We start from the raw sequence: 13,797 nt of genomic DNA, 5'->3' as shown, positions 1-13,797 counted from the left end.
TGCTCCCCTCCCCAAGGGCCGCCACCGCCCGATCCAGCCCTGCCCCCCTCCCCAAGCGCCGCCCCCCCTCGTGGCTCCCCTCCCCTAGCACCGCCGCCGACCCTGCTCCCCTCCCCAAGGGCCGCCGCCGCCCCCTACCCCCCTCCCCTAGCGTCACCGCCGCCCCTGCTCCCCTTCCCAAGGGCTGCCGCCACCGCCTGCCACCCTCCCCTAGCGCCGCCGCCGCCCCCTGCTCCCCTCCCTAAGGGCCGCCACCGCCCCTGCTCCCCTCCCCAAGGGCCGCCGCCGCCCCCTGCCCCCCCAAGCGCCGCCCCGCCCCCGTGGCTCCCCTCCCCTAGCGCCGCCCCCTGCCCCCCCCCCGCCCCTCCCGGCGCTCCTTCGGCGAAAATGGAAGGCTCTGCCGGTGCTCGCTCTCCATTTGTTCCGCCGGCTCCTGCGGCCGGCCTTGGCAGCGGCGAGCTCAGCGACGAAGTAGAGGAGCTAGGCTCCATCGGCGGCCGTGGCTCCATGGGCGGGGTAAGCGACATCCGTGGCCGGGCTGGATCAGGTGGCGTGGGCGGCGGCCATGGCCGGGCTGCGTTGGGCGCCGGTCGTGGCCATGCTGCCCTAGGCGCCGTGGCCGTGGTGCCCTGGGCACCAGCCAGGGCATGCCCGATCTTGGCAGCCAGGCCGGCGAAGATGTGGATGGCCTTGGCAGCCAGGCGATCGCCCAAGAGATGGCACAGCGCAAAGGCAAGAAGAAGGTGCAAGATACGATAAAAATTTTCCTTCCTCTTGTGAAATTGTTGTTTGAACTCTATAGTGAGCAGGCAACATGAGTATAGACATATTAGCTTAAATGCTATAAAGTGGTTACTGTCATATTGATCAGGGTGATTCAATTGATTGGACTGATGCAAATACGGCGCTTATATGTTCGTTGTTTGCCAAACAAGTTAACAAAGGGAATAGGCCGAACACCCATTTAAACTCAGTAGGATATGATGAGGTCATAGAGGATTTTTTCAACCTCACAGGAATTCATTTGTCCAAGCGGCAAATGAAGAACAAATGGGATAAGTTAAAGCCCGATTTTTTAGCTTGGAAGAAATTAATGAGGAAGCAAACAGGGCCAGGATGGGATAGAGCAAGAGGTGTTATTGATATGGATGATGAGTGGTGGAAGAAGGCAAAAGCGGTGAGTTCTTGAGATTATTTTATTTATGTTTTTTTTCAGGAAATTAGTTCAATAATTTTTAGTAACACCAATTGTCTTCTTTCAGGAAATTCCAGGTTGTGGGAAGTTTAGAAAAAAACCATTGCAAAACGAGGATGATTTGTCAATGATATTTGGTGATATAATTAATGATCAATCAGATCATTGGAATCCTATGAGCTCTAATCCCATCATTGCGCCATCTCAAGAGGTGCCTACTGATGTTGACCATCGTAATTTGCATGAGTTCCCTGATGATTGTGAACATGATACTGCTGTCGGGGATGAATCAGATTATCCTCAAGAGGTTTCCCTTCTCCTACCATTCTGTTGGCAAACAAAAGAAACCAACCAGCAAAGAAACCAAGAATAGGAACAACACTAGTTATTGAAGAGCAAGTAAATAAGATTGCTGAGTCGGCCTCTTCTTTTACATCTAAAAAACTAGGTGAAGTCACTGTCCAACAAGTCATGGACCTAGTGTTGGAATGTGGGGCAGGCTACGATATAGATGAGCACTACATTGCTACAGAGTTGTTTGTGAAGAAGGACCAAAGGGAAATGTTCATGACCTTACCTACAAATGAGATTAGATTTAATTGGCTTCGCAGGAAGTACAATGCCAAGTATAGCAATTGAGGAATTGTGTTCTTGCCATGTTTTCTTTTTCTTTATTTGAATTTTCTTTATTTGAATTATTGTCATTTTATTTATGTCTTGTCATTTGATCATTGTGGTCTGTACCAAACTATTGTCATTTCAACTATTATTGTGTGATCATTACATTTCTATGTTATCATATGTGTTACTTATTTTATTTTATTATCATATGGCCTGTCATCTGCAGGAAAGTGAGAGTGATAGTGATGACTATATTGATGAGAGTGAGGTCTTTTGGAATCTTATTTTGGATGATGCAGAAAATGCTCAAATATATGTTGATCTCTACCTTGCTAAAAACTCACCAAGGACATCTGGTGTTAGTGGTACAGAATGGCTGCTAGAGACAATGAATACTCCTGGAGAATACCACAGACAACTTCGTATGAGCAATGAAATATTTTTGGATCTCCATACTATGTTGGTGGAAAGGTATGGGCTGCAATCTTCTATGCACATGAGCACATATGAGATGCTTGCTATTTTCCTATACACATGTGTTGGAAATGAGTCTAATAGAAAAACTCAAAATAGATTCAAGCATTCAGGAGAAACTATTAGTAGGAAATTTGATGAGGTTCTAAATGCTTTGATGGCTATGGCAAGAGACTTTATTAGACCAAAAAATCCTAACTTCTCCACAATCCATAAAAGAATAAGAGATGACAGACGTGCGTATCCACACTTCAAAGATTGTATTGGCGCACTTGATGGCACTCATATCCGTGTTGCACTTTCACCTGAGGAGCAAGTGAGATATATTAGAAAAACGGGTATAGCCACTCAAAGTGTTCTAGCAGTATGTGACTTTGACATGCGTTTCACTTATGTTTCCGTGGGAAACCCTGGAGCTATGCATGATACAAGTGTGTTGTACAATGCACTCAGAGTTGATGAAGATTTTTCCCACATCCTCCACAAGGTAACATACGTGTAGTTTGAAAATACTTATGTGTTTAACATTTACCATTAATCCATGACTCATATTGCTTTATATAAATTTAGGAAAATACTATGTTGTGGATGCAGGATATCCGAATCGTCCTGGCTACCTTGCTCCTTACAAGGGTGAAATATCTCATATACCAGAATGGCATAGAGGTACCGAACCTAGGACTCCTATGGAAAGGTTCAATCGGGTTCACTCATATTTCTGCAATGTGATTGAGCGATCTTTTGGACTATTGAAAATGAAGTGGCCAATTCTTTGGAAGATTCCACCATATCCCATGTACAAGCAAAAAATGATTGTTGTGGCTACCATGATCCTTCACAATTTCATTCGTGAGTATGGAGGTGAAGATGAAGACTTTGCTCGATTTGATCATGATCCTAATTTTATTGCTACAATACCGGAAAGTTACAACAAATATGCCGTTCCACAAGCGGCGCCCAATGGTTCAACTTCCGCGGTCAACGCCCCAACTATGGATGCCTTTCGTGATGAGTTGGCCATATCACTCTCTATCGCTTGGAATTAGTTTGTAATAAAAATGTTGATTTTGTACCATAATTATTGTGATCTTTAACATTATTTGGTTGAACAATGACATTAAAGCATTATTGTTGGGCTAGTTTATTTTTGGAATGAACAGTGCGCGGGTACTGTAGTGTATTGTAGCAGCGGGAAAAAACAACCCAACCCTTCAGCCAACCACCATGGGCAAAATAGACTATTCCTACCAAGTTCTCATATTTCTGGAGCTAGAGCACCACAATCTCCTAAACACGTACGTCAGCTCCAAGTTTTCATAGAAAAGATGGAGTGGAGCTGCCAAAAGGTGGAGCTGGTGGAGTGGAGCTGGTTTTGATGGAGTGGAGTGCTCCCAAACATGCCCTTAGTGTGCTCATATGAAAAATTAACAGAGTTCTGCACAATAGTGATGTATACTAGTGTTCGAAAAGGACTAGTATATAAACATCGGATGGTCTAGATTAATTGCATACATGGATGGTATAGGTAGAGGTGGAACACATCGCCAAATAGAATCAAACTTTTCCAAACCACAATTTATAAATGACTTGAGGAAAGACCATAACAAAAAGGCATGATCATTTGGCGCTTCACAGCCTCAGGACAGTTACTCCACCACTTCGGCTTATGAAGTCCAACACAGAGGTTCATATCCGAACCAGAAATGGAACCATGTTTGGAAGGCCAAGGTGGAACCAAAATGCAGCTTTTTCATATGGCTATTGCGACAATAGAAGCTCCCCACGGCTGATCGCATCATTAAGCGTGGTGGTCAAAGCCAATCCTATTTTTCAGCTGTGTGGATGCCGCCGGGAATCACACACCCATCTAATCTCAAACTGCTCTTATACTAAAGATATTTGGGAGAGAGTTGAGGCCTAGTCACAACTACAGCATCTTACCTCCCCTACCAATATGAACAACATCAAAGAGTGGTGGACAAACATCCTTGACAACAACAAATGGCGGCCAGCCACAAACGTAGTATGCAAGTTATCATCTATACTGCTTGGAATATTTGGAATGAGAGATGCAGGATGGTATTCGATGATTTTTTAGATTAAGGAAAGTCCGGCCTCGACGTCTCACAAGCGAGAGTCCATAGCCAAAACAAGAAATGCAGCACGCAGGCTGCTTAGCCAACGCTACACTGAACCACAGAACAAAGCTGAAAACGAGTTCAGAAAACATGACATGCAACTCCTAGAACGCCACTCTATTTCTGAAATTCCACCCTCTCCCCCCCCCCAATGGAGAACAGCTCCAGCATTAGACCTTCAAGCTGCCGACAGCTACTTCTCAAACGAGTCTACGAGGGCGCTCTACGAGCCAGTTTGGAGAGCACATCCGCGCCCACATTGTTGTCGCGAATCACATGGAGAATTTTCAGCCCCGAGAACTTTTTCTCGAGCTTTCATATTTCCGTAACGTAGGCGTCCATGGTATCCTTGTTGATGTTCCACTCCTTATTGACTTGTTGAACCACCAATAAGAAATCACCATGGATGAGTAGTCGCTTGATGCCCAGGGAGACTGCCAGGCGTAGCCCGTGCAATAATGCCTCGTACTAGGCTTCGTTGTTAGAAACCTCAAATAGTATTTGAAACACGTACTTGAGCTGTTCTCCTCTCGGGCTGATGAAAAGTACTCCCGCACCACTGCCACCGAGCTTGAGTGAGCTGTCAAAGTACATTACCCAATGCTCTAGCTGGTTAGTTGGGGCTTCCACTTGGTTTTCTCGCCACTCCGCCATGAAATCAACTAGTGCCTACGACTTGATGGCTGTCCGGGGCTTGAAGTCGAGTGTAAGGGCTCCCAGCTCTACTGCCCACTTGAAGATGCACCCGGTAGTGTCCCGATTGTGGAGGATATCCGCGAATGGGAAGTCGGAGACCATCAGGATATTATATGCGTCGAAGTAGTGGCGAAGCTTCCTGGAAGTGATGAGTATACTGTAAAGTATTTTCTAAATCGTTGGGTAGCGAACCTTAGATTCAGAAAGGACTTCACCGATGAAGTAAACTGGACATTGCACCATGAAGGCGTGGCCTTCTTCCTGTCGTTCCACCACGATTGCCGTACTGACAACGTGAGTAGTTGCGGCGATGTAGAGTAGCAGTTAGGATGGGTGGCGACTGTAAATGGTGCTTGAGATCTTGTAGTGCCTGGTTTGCCTCCTTGGTCCACTTGAACTTATCGTGGAGCTTGAGCAATTTGAAGAAGGGTAGTCCCCTTTCTCCAAGTTGGGAGATGAATCGATTCAAAGCTGTCATGCAGCCTGTGAGCTTCTGGACATCCTTGATCGTCTTTGGAGCATCCATGGCTGTGATGGTGTTGATCTTCTCCGGATTTGCTTTGATCCCGCGGTGGCTGACAATGAACCCGAGTAGTTTGCCTTGGGGCACGCCAAAGACGCACTTTGTCGGGTTAAACTTCCATCAAAACCGTCTCAAGCTATTGAAGGTCTCCTCGAGATCAGTGATGAACTCATCATGGGATCTGGTTGTGATGACCACATCATCCACGTAAGCTTCCATGTTGCGGTGTAGCTGGCCCGTAAGACACAGTTGGATGGTCCGTTGATAGGTGGCTCCTACGTTTTTCAACCCAAATGACATTGTGGTGTAAGCGTATGCTCCAAAGGGGGTGATGAACATGGTTTTGATCTGGTCTTCCTCCTTGAGAACTATCTAATGATAGCCAAAGTAGCAGTCGAGGAAGGAGAGCAAGACGCAGCCAGCCATGGAGTCGATGAATTGGTCGATACGTGGGAGCGCGAAGGGGTCCTTCGGGCGGTGTTTATTGAGATAAGTATAATCCACACACATCCTCCATTCGTTATTATTCTTTTTCAATACAAGTACAGGGTTAGCTAGCCACTCGGGGTGGTACACTTCTTTAATAAAACCAGCCGCGAGTAGTTTTGCTAGCTCTTTCTTGATAGCCTCCCTCTTGTCGGGGGCAAAGCGTCATAGTCGTTGCTTCTTCGGAGTGGCTTTAGGGTCGACTTTTAGGCAGTGCTCCATCAACTCCTTGGGCACCCCGAGCATATCCACTGGTTTCCACGCGAATATGTCACGGTTGCCCTAAGGAAGCTGACGAGCGCGCCTTCCTTTTGTCACCTAAGCCATCTCCGATCAAAGTAGTCATGGATGGTCGCCTTCTTGCAGCTGGATGGTCTTGATGCCGATGTTGCTGGGTTGGGTTTAACCCTCGACTGGCTGGGCTGCTGGCTGGAGATCTCCATCTCTGTGTTGGTCAGTTTTAGCGCGGTAGTGAGTACTTCTGCAGATGGCTCTAGCACGCGTGATGTCGTGGCGTACTCGATCGCCTCCTGATTGTAGTTGTACGACTTCTTCAGGAGACCATGGAGTGTGAGTACGCCTATCTTGCCTGGCATTTTGAGTAGCAGGTAGACATGGTGGGGCACAGTCATGAATTTGGCTAGTGCCGGTCTACCAAGGATGGCATGATATGACGAGTCAAAATCCGCCACCTCGAACTTGATGTACTCGGTGCGATAGTTGTCTTTCATCCCAAAGATGACTGGCAGGACCACTGACCTGAGTGGTGTAGCCGTATTACCCGAGATGATGCCGTAGAAAGGGGCTTTGCTGGGAGTGAGTAAGTTGGAGAAGTCCAGTCCCATCTTCTTCAGAGTACTCGCGAAAAGCAGGTTGAGGCTGCTCCCGCCGTTGATGAGTACTTGGGTGAGCTGTGAGCCCGCCACGACAGGTTCTAGGACGAGCGGGAATTTTCTGAGTCGTTGTTCCCCAACTTCTTGCCACATGGGTTGTGCTCGACAGCCGCGATTTCATGGTCTGGCTTGCGCTTTCGGGTATTCCCTGAGTGGTTCCGCTAGCTTTTGTTGAAGTGGTCATTGCTATTGCCTTGCTTGTCGTGGTTGCGCTTGGAGAAGCGATCGTTTTCCTCATCCTCCTGGTCAGCCCACCATGCCATCATGTCACGCAGCTCCATGGCAGTAGTCGGGCGGTTGCGCCTGAAGTCGTGGTACGTGTTCTTCGAGAAGAGGCCGTTTTGGAAGCTATGAATGACGTCCTCATTAGTGATGTTGGCGATGGTGGCATGCGTCTCGAAGAAACACCGTGTGTAGGACCTCAGGGTCTCGTTCATCTCTTGCTTCACCTGGAACAGGTCGTGGCGAGTGCCTGCCCTGATCATGGATCCCTGGAAGTTGTCGATGAAGGCCCGCTTGAGGTCCTCCCACGAGTCGATGGAGTTTGGCTTGAGGCTTTCAAGCCACGTGAGGGGCGCGGACTCCAGAGCCACCGGGAAGTAGAGAGCTTTTGTAGAGTTGGATCCCCTGAAACTTCAATAGCAACGGAGTAGCATCGAATCCACTGGCGTGGGTCCTGCTTACCATCGTACTTGGGGATTCCAACTGATTTGAAGTCCTTTGGATAGGATTTGTCGTTGTCATCGTGGCGCCTGCTAGTACGGTCCCTTCTCTTCGCTTCAATGACAAGCCGCGCGTCGCGGCCATCATTGATCTTCCGTCTGAGGTCGATCGTGGGGTTGCCGTGAAGGTTGCCTCGAGTGGATCTTGGCCGTGATGCCTAGCCCCACGCTGGTTGAGAGTTGATTGTTGTACTTCTTGTTCATTGTTGCCACGCGCGGACGGGTGGCCCTTGTTGCGCTGGCGGTTGTCATTCCTCCGGCTTCCGGGGCCTCCTCCAGGGGTATGACTGACCAGCATGGTATCACCATGGCGCTCAGACCTCGAGGGCTGATTCCGAGTTGAAGATACTGGATGTTTCCCGTTGAGTTGCACGAGCGCGCGCTGGGTCAAGTACTGCATCCTTTGTATCTGAGGATTGGATGGGAGTCATTGAGCTAGGAGTGCTGCTTCTGCGATGGCCCCAATCGGCGTACGATACTCACGATCCGCAACTGATCCGGCGAGTGGTTAGCCCTAAGGCTGTACTCGAGTAGCTCTATGCTACTTTCTCCTTCTTCCGTAATGGGAGAGAGGGGTCTACCCTCCTGGAAGGGTAGTTCCTACGTGAAGGCCACAAGGCGAGATTTGTAATTGAGTAGTTCGGAGGGCTCAAAGCCCTTCCAGTACACGAAATATCCTTGCGGCGTTGATGTGATGGTTAAACCCAGAAGGCTGTCTGAAAATGTTTCGGTGTGGCCTCGGGTTGCGAGTGGTTTTCAAGGGCAAGGGCCCCCCGACAAGTGGTGACTCCCTCATCTCCGAGTCCTTTTCGGGCACGGCTTGAAGGTGTAGTACTGCGTGGGGAGTACTCTTCGTTGGAGTCCGAGTGGGTGTCGAAAATGGGGGCCGCCCCGCAAACGGTGGCGCCCACGTCCTTGATTTTGAGCAGCAGATCCAAATCCTCCTCCAAGTCGGAGAGGGATTTAGAAAGTGAGGTCTTTTCAAATTGGTTTGAATCCAACCTGAATAGATCTGGTGCATCACGAATGGAAGTCATGTTGAAAACAGACATCTTTTCAATCCGCTGGGCCAGATCGGGAACCAGCATATCGTCGAGGTTGTCGATGAACTCATCGAGATCGCTGCTTGGAGTTGATGAAGAAGCTTCCGCATCCTTGGAGTTGGCTAGGTGGCTGTTGAAGCCACCCGAACCATTGGCGACGCAGATCCAGGAGCCGAAGATGAAGGTTGTGCCCTCGTCGAGCACAGCGCTGGTGAAGTTGATGGATGCCATCGAATTCTTCGGTGGATGCTCGATGAACACCCCTACCTAGCGCGCCAGCTGTTAGTGTTTTACCGCCATACCCACTGAGGGATAACCCTGAGGTGGTGAGTTTGTAGGTAGGGTGTCGCCGAGATCGGGAACTCGAAAGTCCAAAGGAACACAAGGTTTTAGATAGGTTCGAGCCGCTAAGAGCGTAATACCCTATATCCTGTGTGGTTTGTATTGCCTTTGATGATGATTGTCCCCGAGGGGGTCCTTGTCCGCCCTTATATAGTCTTGGGGGACAGGTTTACATAGAAGTTCTAGTTGGGTACAAGCCCAGAAGTCCTACCCGAGTACTTCTCGGGTAGTTTCCTACCATGTCCGACTAGTTTCACTGCTGTACAAGAAATCCTACTGCATTACGAGTAGTTACAATAGATGTAGGATGTGGGCCATATCTCATCCTGTATCCTAAGAGAAGTGTGCCACGTGGACAGTCCCGTGTGCCCAGGTCTGACAGGGCTGGACGCAGGAAACAACTCGGCGTACCTCGTGCGACTCGTCTGGCTCCCATGCTCCGGGGCTAGAAACAAGAAATGACTTTGCCACCGACTACTGCTACACTTCGTGAGGATTGTCAGCCGAGTGCTTTTGGTACTTGGTTGTCGCTACGCTCCAGATGATTTATGTTTGAAGACTCAAGACTTTTGACCCTCGAATTGATTATTCCAATTAATCCGAGGCTCGAGGGTTACTCCATATGGAGTGCGACTTACGTTGCTCTCCATATCAAGGTTCTTTGAACAGGTCAGGAAGGATGGAAAGGGCGTTCTTCTCGTTATGAGCACCAATCGGCTTCTTGACTGCTCAGGCAGAAGATCGACTCAGCTGCTCGGCGCTCGGGGGCTTGATGGAGGTAGACCCGAGTACCCTCGAAAAGGACCTAGCTGACAACCAGATGGGCCGGACCGACAACACAAGGAAAGCATATTCTATCTAGATACAGTTGTAATCTGACTAGATCTTTTGTACAGTAACCGACTAGGGGACTTGCTATGTAAACCCTATTCTCCGGTGTATATAAGAAGGGGTAGGGGTACCCATAGAAGGGAGACTAGTCTCGATGACACTACGCAATGAGCCTACTCATCCGGAAGCCCTAACCATTCAATACTTTACAGAACATAGGATGTAGGGTGTTACGCTCTTGGCACCCGAACCTATGTAAAAAAGCCTCACATTTTGTGTTACCATCAAGTTCTTGTCCCTGCGATCTCTCCCACCTCAAATCTACTATCTGAGTGTATCCCAGTGGACTTGCCGAAGTACAAATCCGATAATAGTAAATTGTTTTTCTTCTATAATATTTTATCAGTAGTTTCAAAATCGCCAATGGATAAGGCACTACGGCTGAGCCGGAGCCAACGCAGCGCCAAATTTGTTGGTCCGCAGCTCGCCCCAGCCGGGGCTCCACCACAGAACTTGAGCTCCCAAGTCCCATCTCCGGCCATGCAGGTTGCCCCCACGTCCCACCTACCACCCTCTTGTGCAGATCACCCTCTCGACAGAGTCGGGTCGAGTGAGGGAGAGGCAGAAAGCAAATAGCGGTAGCAAACTGGCGACGAAAGAGAGCTCTCTCAACAATGCTGGTGGCGGGCGGCGGAATATATGGAGCATATGTAGTTCCTTATCGCTCGAAGAAAGGGTGACCATCCAGCGTTCGGCGCATGCTTGCTGAGCACATGGCTCTCGCGTCGTGCTGGCGCCCATGGGTAGATTGCGTCCGTCCTAAGTGCTGCCCAAGGAAAATGCACTCAGGAATCAGGACGAAGGCCAATGCGTAGTCGTTGCCTGTCAAAGAAATCGCCATCGCCTGGTTCACCTTGCCTCCTGCGCCATCGTCTCTCACTCTCTCCATGCTGTCGCTGGCCTTCGTCGAGCCGGCGGTTGTATAGTAGCGGGCGACGAGTCGTCAAGGGGAACATGATGGCAAGAACGAGCGGAGGTTAAAAGATGCTGGAGCATGATTGGAGTCACGCTCGCTTGGATGCGAGCCCGCGCTCGCCCCCCCACCCCCCCCCCCCCCCCGCCCCGCTGAGCCGCACACCCCATCCCTAGATACAGTCCATCCTACTCATGCTCCCCCTCGCCTTTCACCTCTCCACTCCGACGAAGCATCCCCCTAGCCGTCGTCTTCGTTGAGCTTAAGTCCGACGCTGTCGTCCTCCCCCTATTATGCCCTGCCACATATGTCGATATCAAATCCAGTTTTTTTCTGCAGTGTCGGCGTATTCAAGGGAAGCTGGACGACGGTTGGGATGCCAGCCTACGGACACACATCTCTCTCTCTCTCTCTCTCTCTCTCTCTCTCTCCACAGTAGGCTGAAACGTATCTTTCTCATACTCTCTCAATTTTTATTATACAAATTAGTTTGGGCAGATTTTCTATAAAGGCACGGATCTTGCCCTTTTGCAAGCATCTACTATCTTGACTTCTTGAGATGTGTTCTTTCCTTTAGATGTAGCAATCATACCAAACAAGCTGCTTAAGGTCCTTACTGATTAATATTTAATATACTATCAATTTTTTTATGAACTTTGCTCTACAGTGCATCTGAGAAGTTAAGTAGGGAGCTGATAAGGTCTGTGCTGATTAATACCTGATATGCATTCTGCATGAGCCTCTGTATTCAACAAATCTGAGAACATGAATAAACCTCTCTGTACATGCATCAGAGAACATGCTGATATTGGTGTCTATTATGATTACAATCTGTAGCTTGCCAATTAAGTGGTAAAGCATTGAGCTACTGCTTGAGTTTTCCACTGTGTCTTCGTGAGAAATAATTTGCTTATTATACCTCTTTTGCCAAGTAATGTTTGAGCCTTTGTTCTTATGGTATTATTGCTATAATCAGCAGTTAATATTCATAGCTGCCGGCGGAGTGTGGTTGCAGTAGCCACCTTTTATCAAATTCTATCAAATTCACTGACAGTAATTATCAATGGCGACTTTTGTTGCTATCTTATTTTATCCATTGCTTCTGCTCCTATTTTAATGGTACCTTTTTTCTTTTATTTGCAAATTATTTCAACGACAAATTATTTCAACGACAAACTGCAGAGTACTTGAACATTTGATTTCCCTTCTGACCTTACCTCTAATTGCCATTACAAATACGTGCCTATACTTCTGCATAACAAATAGAAGTACCAAGTGCACAGCTGTATTTCTGAAGATATCAGTAAACTAGCAGAGAAAATTTATTTCCAAATTGAAAATATATATGATTAGGCTTACCAGTTTATTCATAGAGCAAAGTGCAACATGTTGGTGCATTTTTTTACCCACACTTGAAATACATGACCCATGTTCTATGATATCCATGGTTACATAACTTTTGATTAGTGGATCAGATTGGCAACCGTGTCATACCATGTGATTGATGGGTTTGTTCTAAATTGGTTTCCACTGCAGTCATTTTTATGTGCTAATAATCATATAACTGTATTTTCATTTACATGCTTGCCTGATAGTTATGGTACACAAGCTACCAAATAAAAATATTCTCAGAGTAGTAGTAATAGGGAGACATGGCATTCATAAATTTTCCTGATAACATAGGTCTGCGGTTATATGGCGTCACATAGGCTGTAAAGGAATGAAATATGGATATGTGATAGGACTGGACTTCAAAATTATGAATATGATATATGGCAGACAGGTTTTTACCTCATTTCTTTTACAAGTTCCAAGGCATTTGGCTTAGATCGATTGATATGGACAATTAGGCATGCAGATATGAACCTTGTTGATAGATTCGAACTTGAGTAAGGACAGAGTTAAAAGGTGAGCTCTTGCAGATGTATTTATAAATCAATTGATGTGTTGTATTACATGACTAGCAGCTACTCATAGTAGCCATTCTAGATGTATTTGATATACGAGTTTTTTTATGTGCTCCTTACAGTTAAAAGTAGCGGTCATACAAACAGAGGTGTCCATCAAAATTTGCTGTATTACTTCCATAATTCCATTCGAAGTCTGCCAAGCATTTTTAGTCGGGGACTGCTATCATCACAACTTTTTATGTTATTTTTCTTCTCTTTTTGATCTGTTTTCTCTTTTTCTGTATGTAATGAGTACAGTACATCATCATTTTGGATCTTTTCCTATGTGTTAATACACTACAGTAGTACAACATCATTATAACAAATATGTAGGATCCTTTGCCTTACATTGTTATTCTCACAACCAAAAAGGTTGAGGCATAATTTCTGGTGGCATCTAACAAACTGCATGATTAGAATGAAGCAGAAACTGGCCACTGAAAATATCAACAAATTAGATGCGTACAGTGTCGCACCATCTTAAACGCTCTATTCTTCTGGCGCGGCGTTAGCACGCCTTCCTTCCTAGTATTCTTGTGGACCATAGCCTCATGCAGCCAAAGCCGCACTGGCCCGGAGCAATCAAGACATATGCGCTTGTTTACTTGCGCTTCTTTACTTAGGAATTAGGATCCTCTAGGTTCTAAATTTTGGAAATACAAATCATATATTCATTATTCTAAAAGAATCACACGAGTCTTCGGTGTGACCTTAAATTCCTACAGATTAATTACTTCCGTAAGGTCTATAATTGCACTTGTCTTTATACTCCCTCGATGATAGTCTTGTTTCCATGAGGTAAATAATGGTGGGATAAATAGGATTGATAAGCAATGTTTTTGCCTTGATCATTGTACCATCCCAAATAAGACTATTATCTATGAATGGAGGGAGTATGTTCCAAGAGAGAC

At 47.0% G+C, this 13,797-nt stretch overlaps 1 pseudogene; it reads left to right on the top strand.

Annotated features, from left to right (window-relative positions):
- Positions 1 to 387: 387 nt before the first annotated feature.
- LOC112890508 lies at positions 388 to 1,834 on the top strand (annotated as a pseudogene).
- The last annotated feature ends 11,963 nt before the right edge of the window (positions 1,835 to 13,797 follow it).

This window comes from Panicum hallii, chromosome 4, assembly GCF_002211085.1.
Source record: "Panicum hallii strain FIL2 chromosome 4, PHallii_v3.1, whole genome shotgun sequence".
NCBI lineage: Eukaryota > Viridiplantae > Streptophyta > Magnoliopsida > Poales > Poaceae > Panicum > Panicum hallii.
The sequence above is the reverse complement of the archived record's forward strand: the minus strand, read 5'-3'. Positions and strand labels throughout refer to the sequence as shown.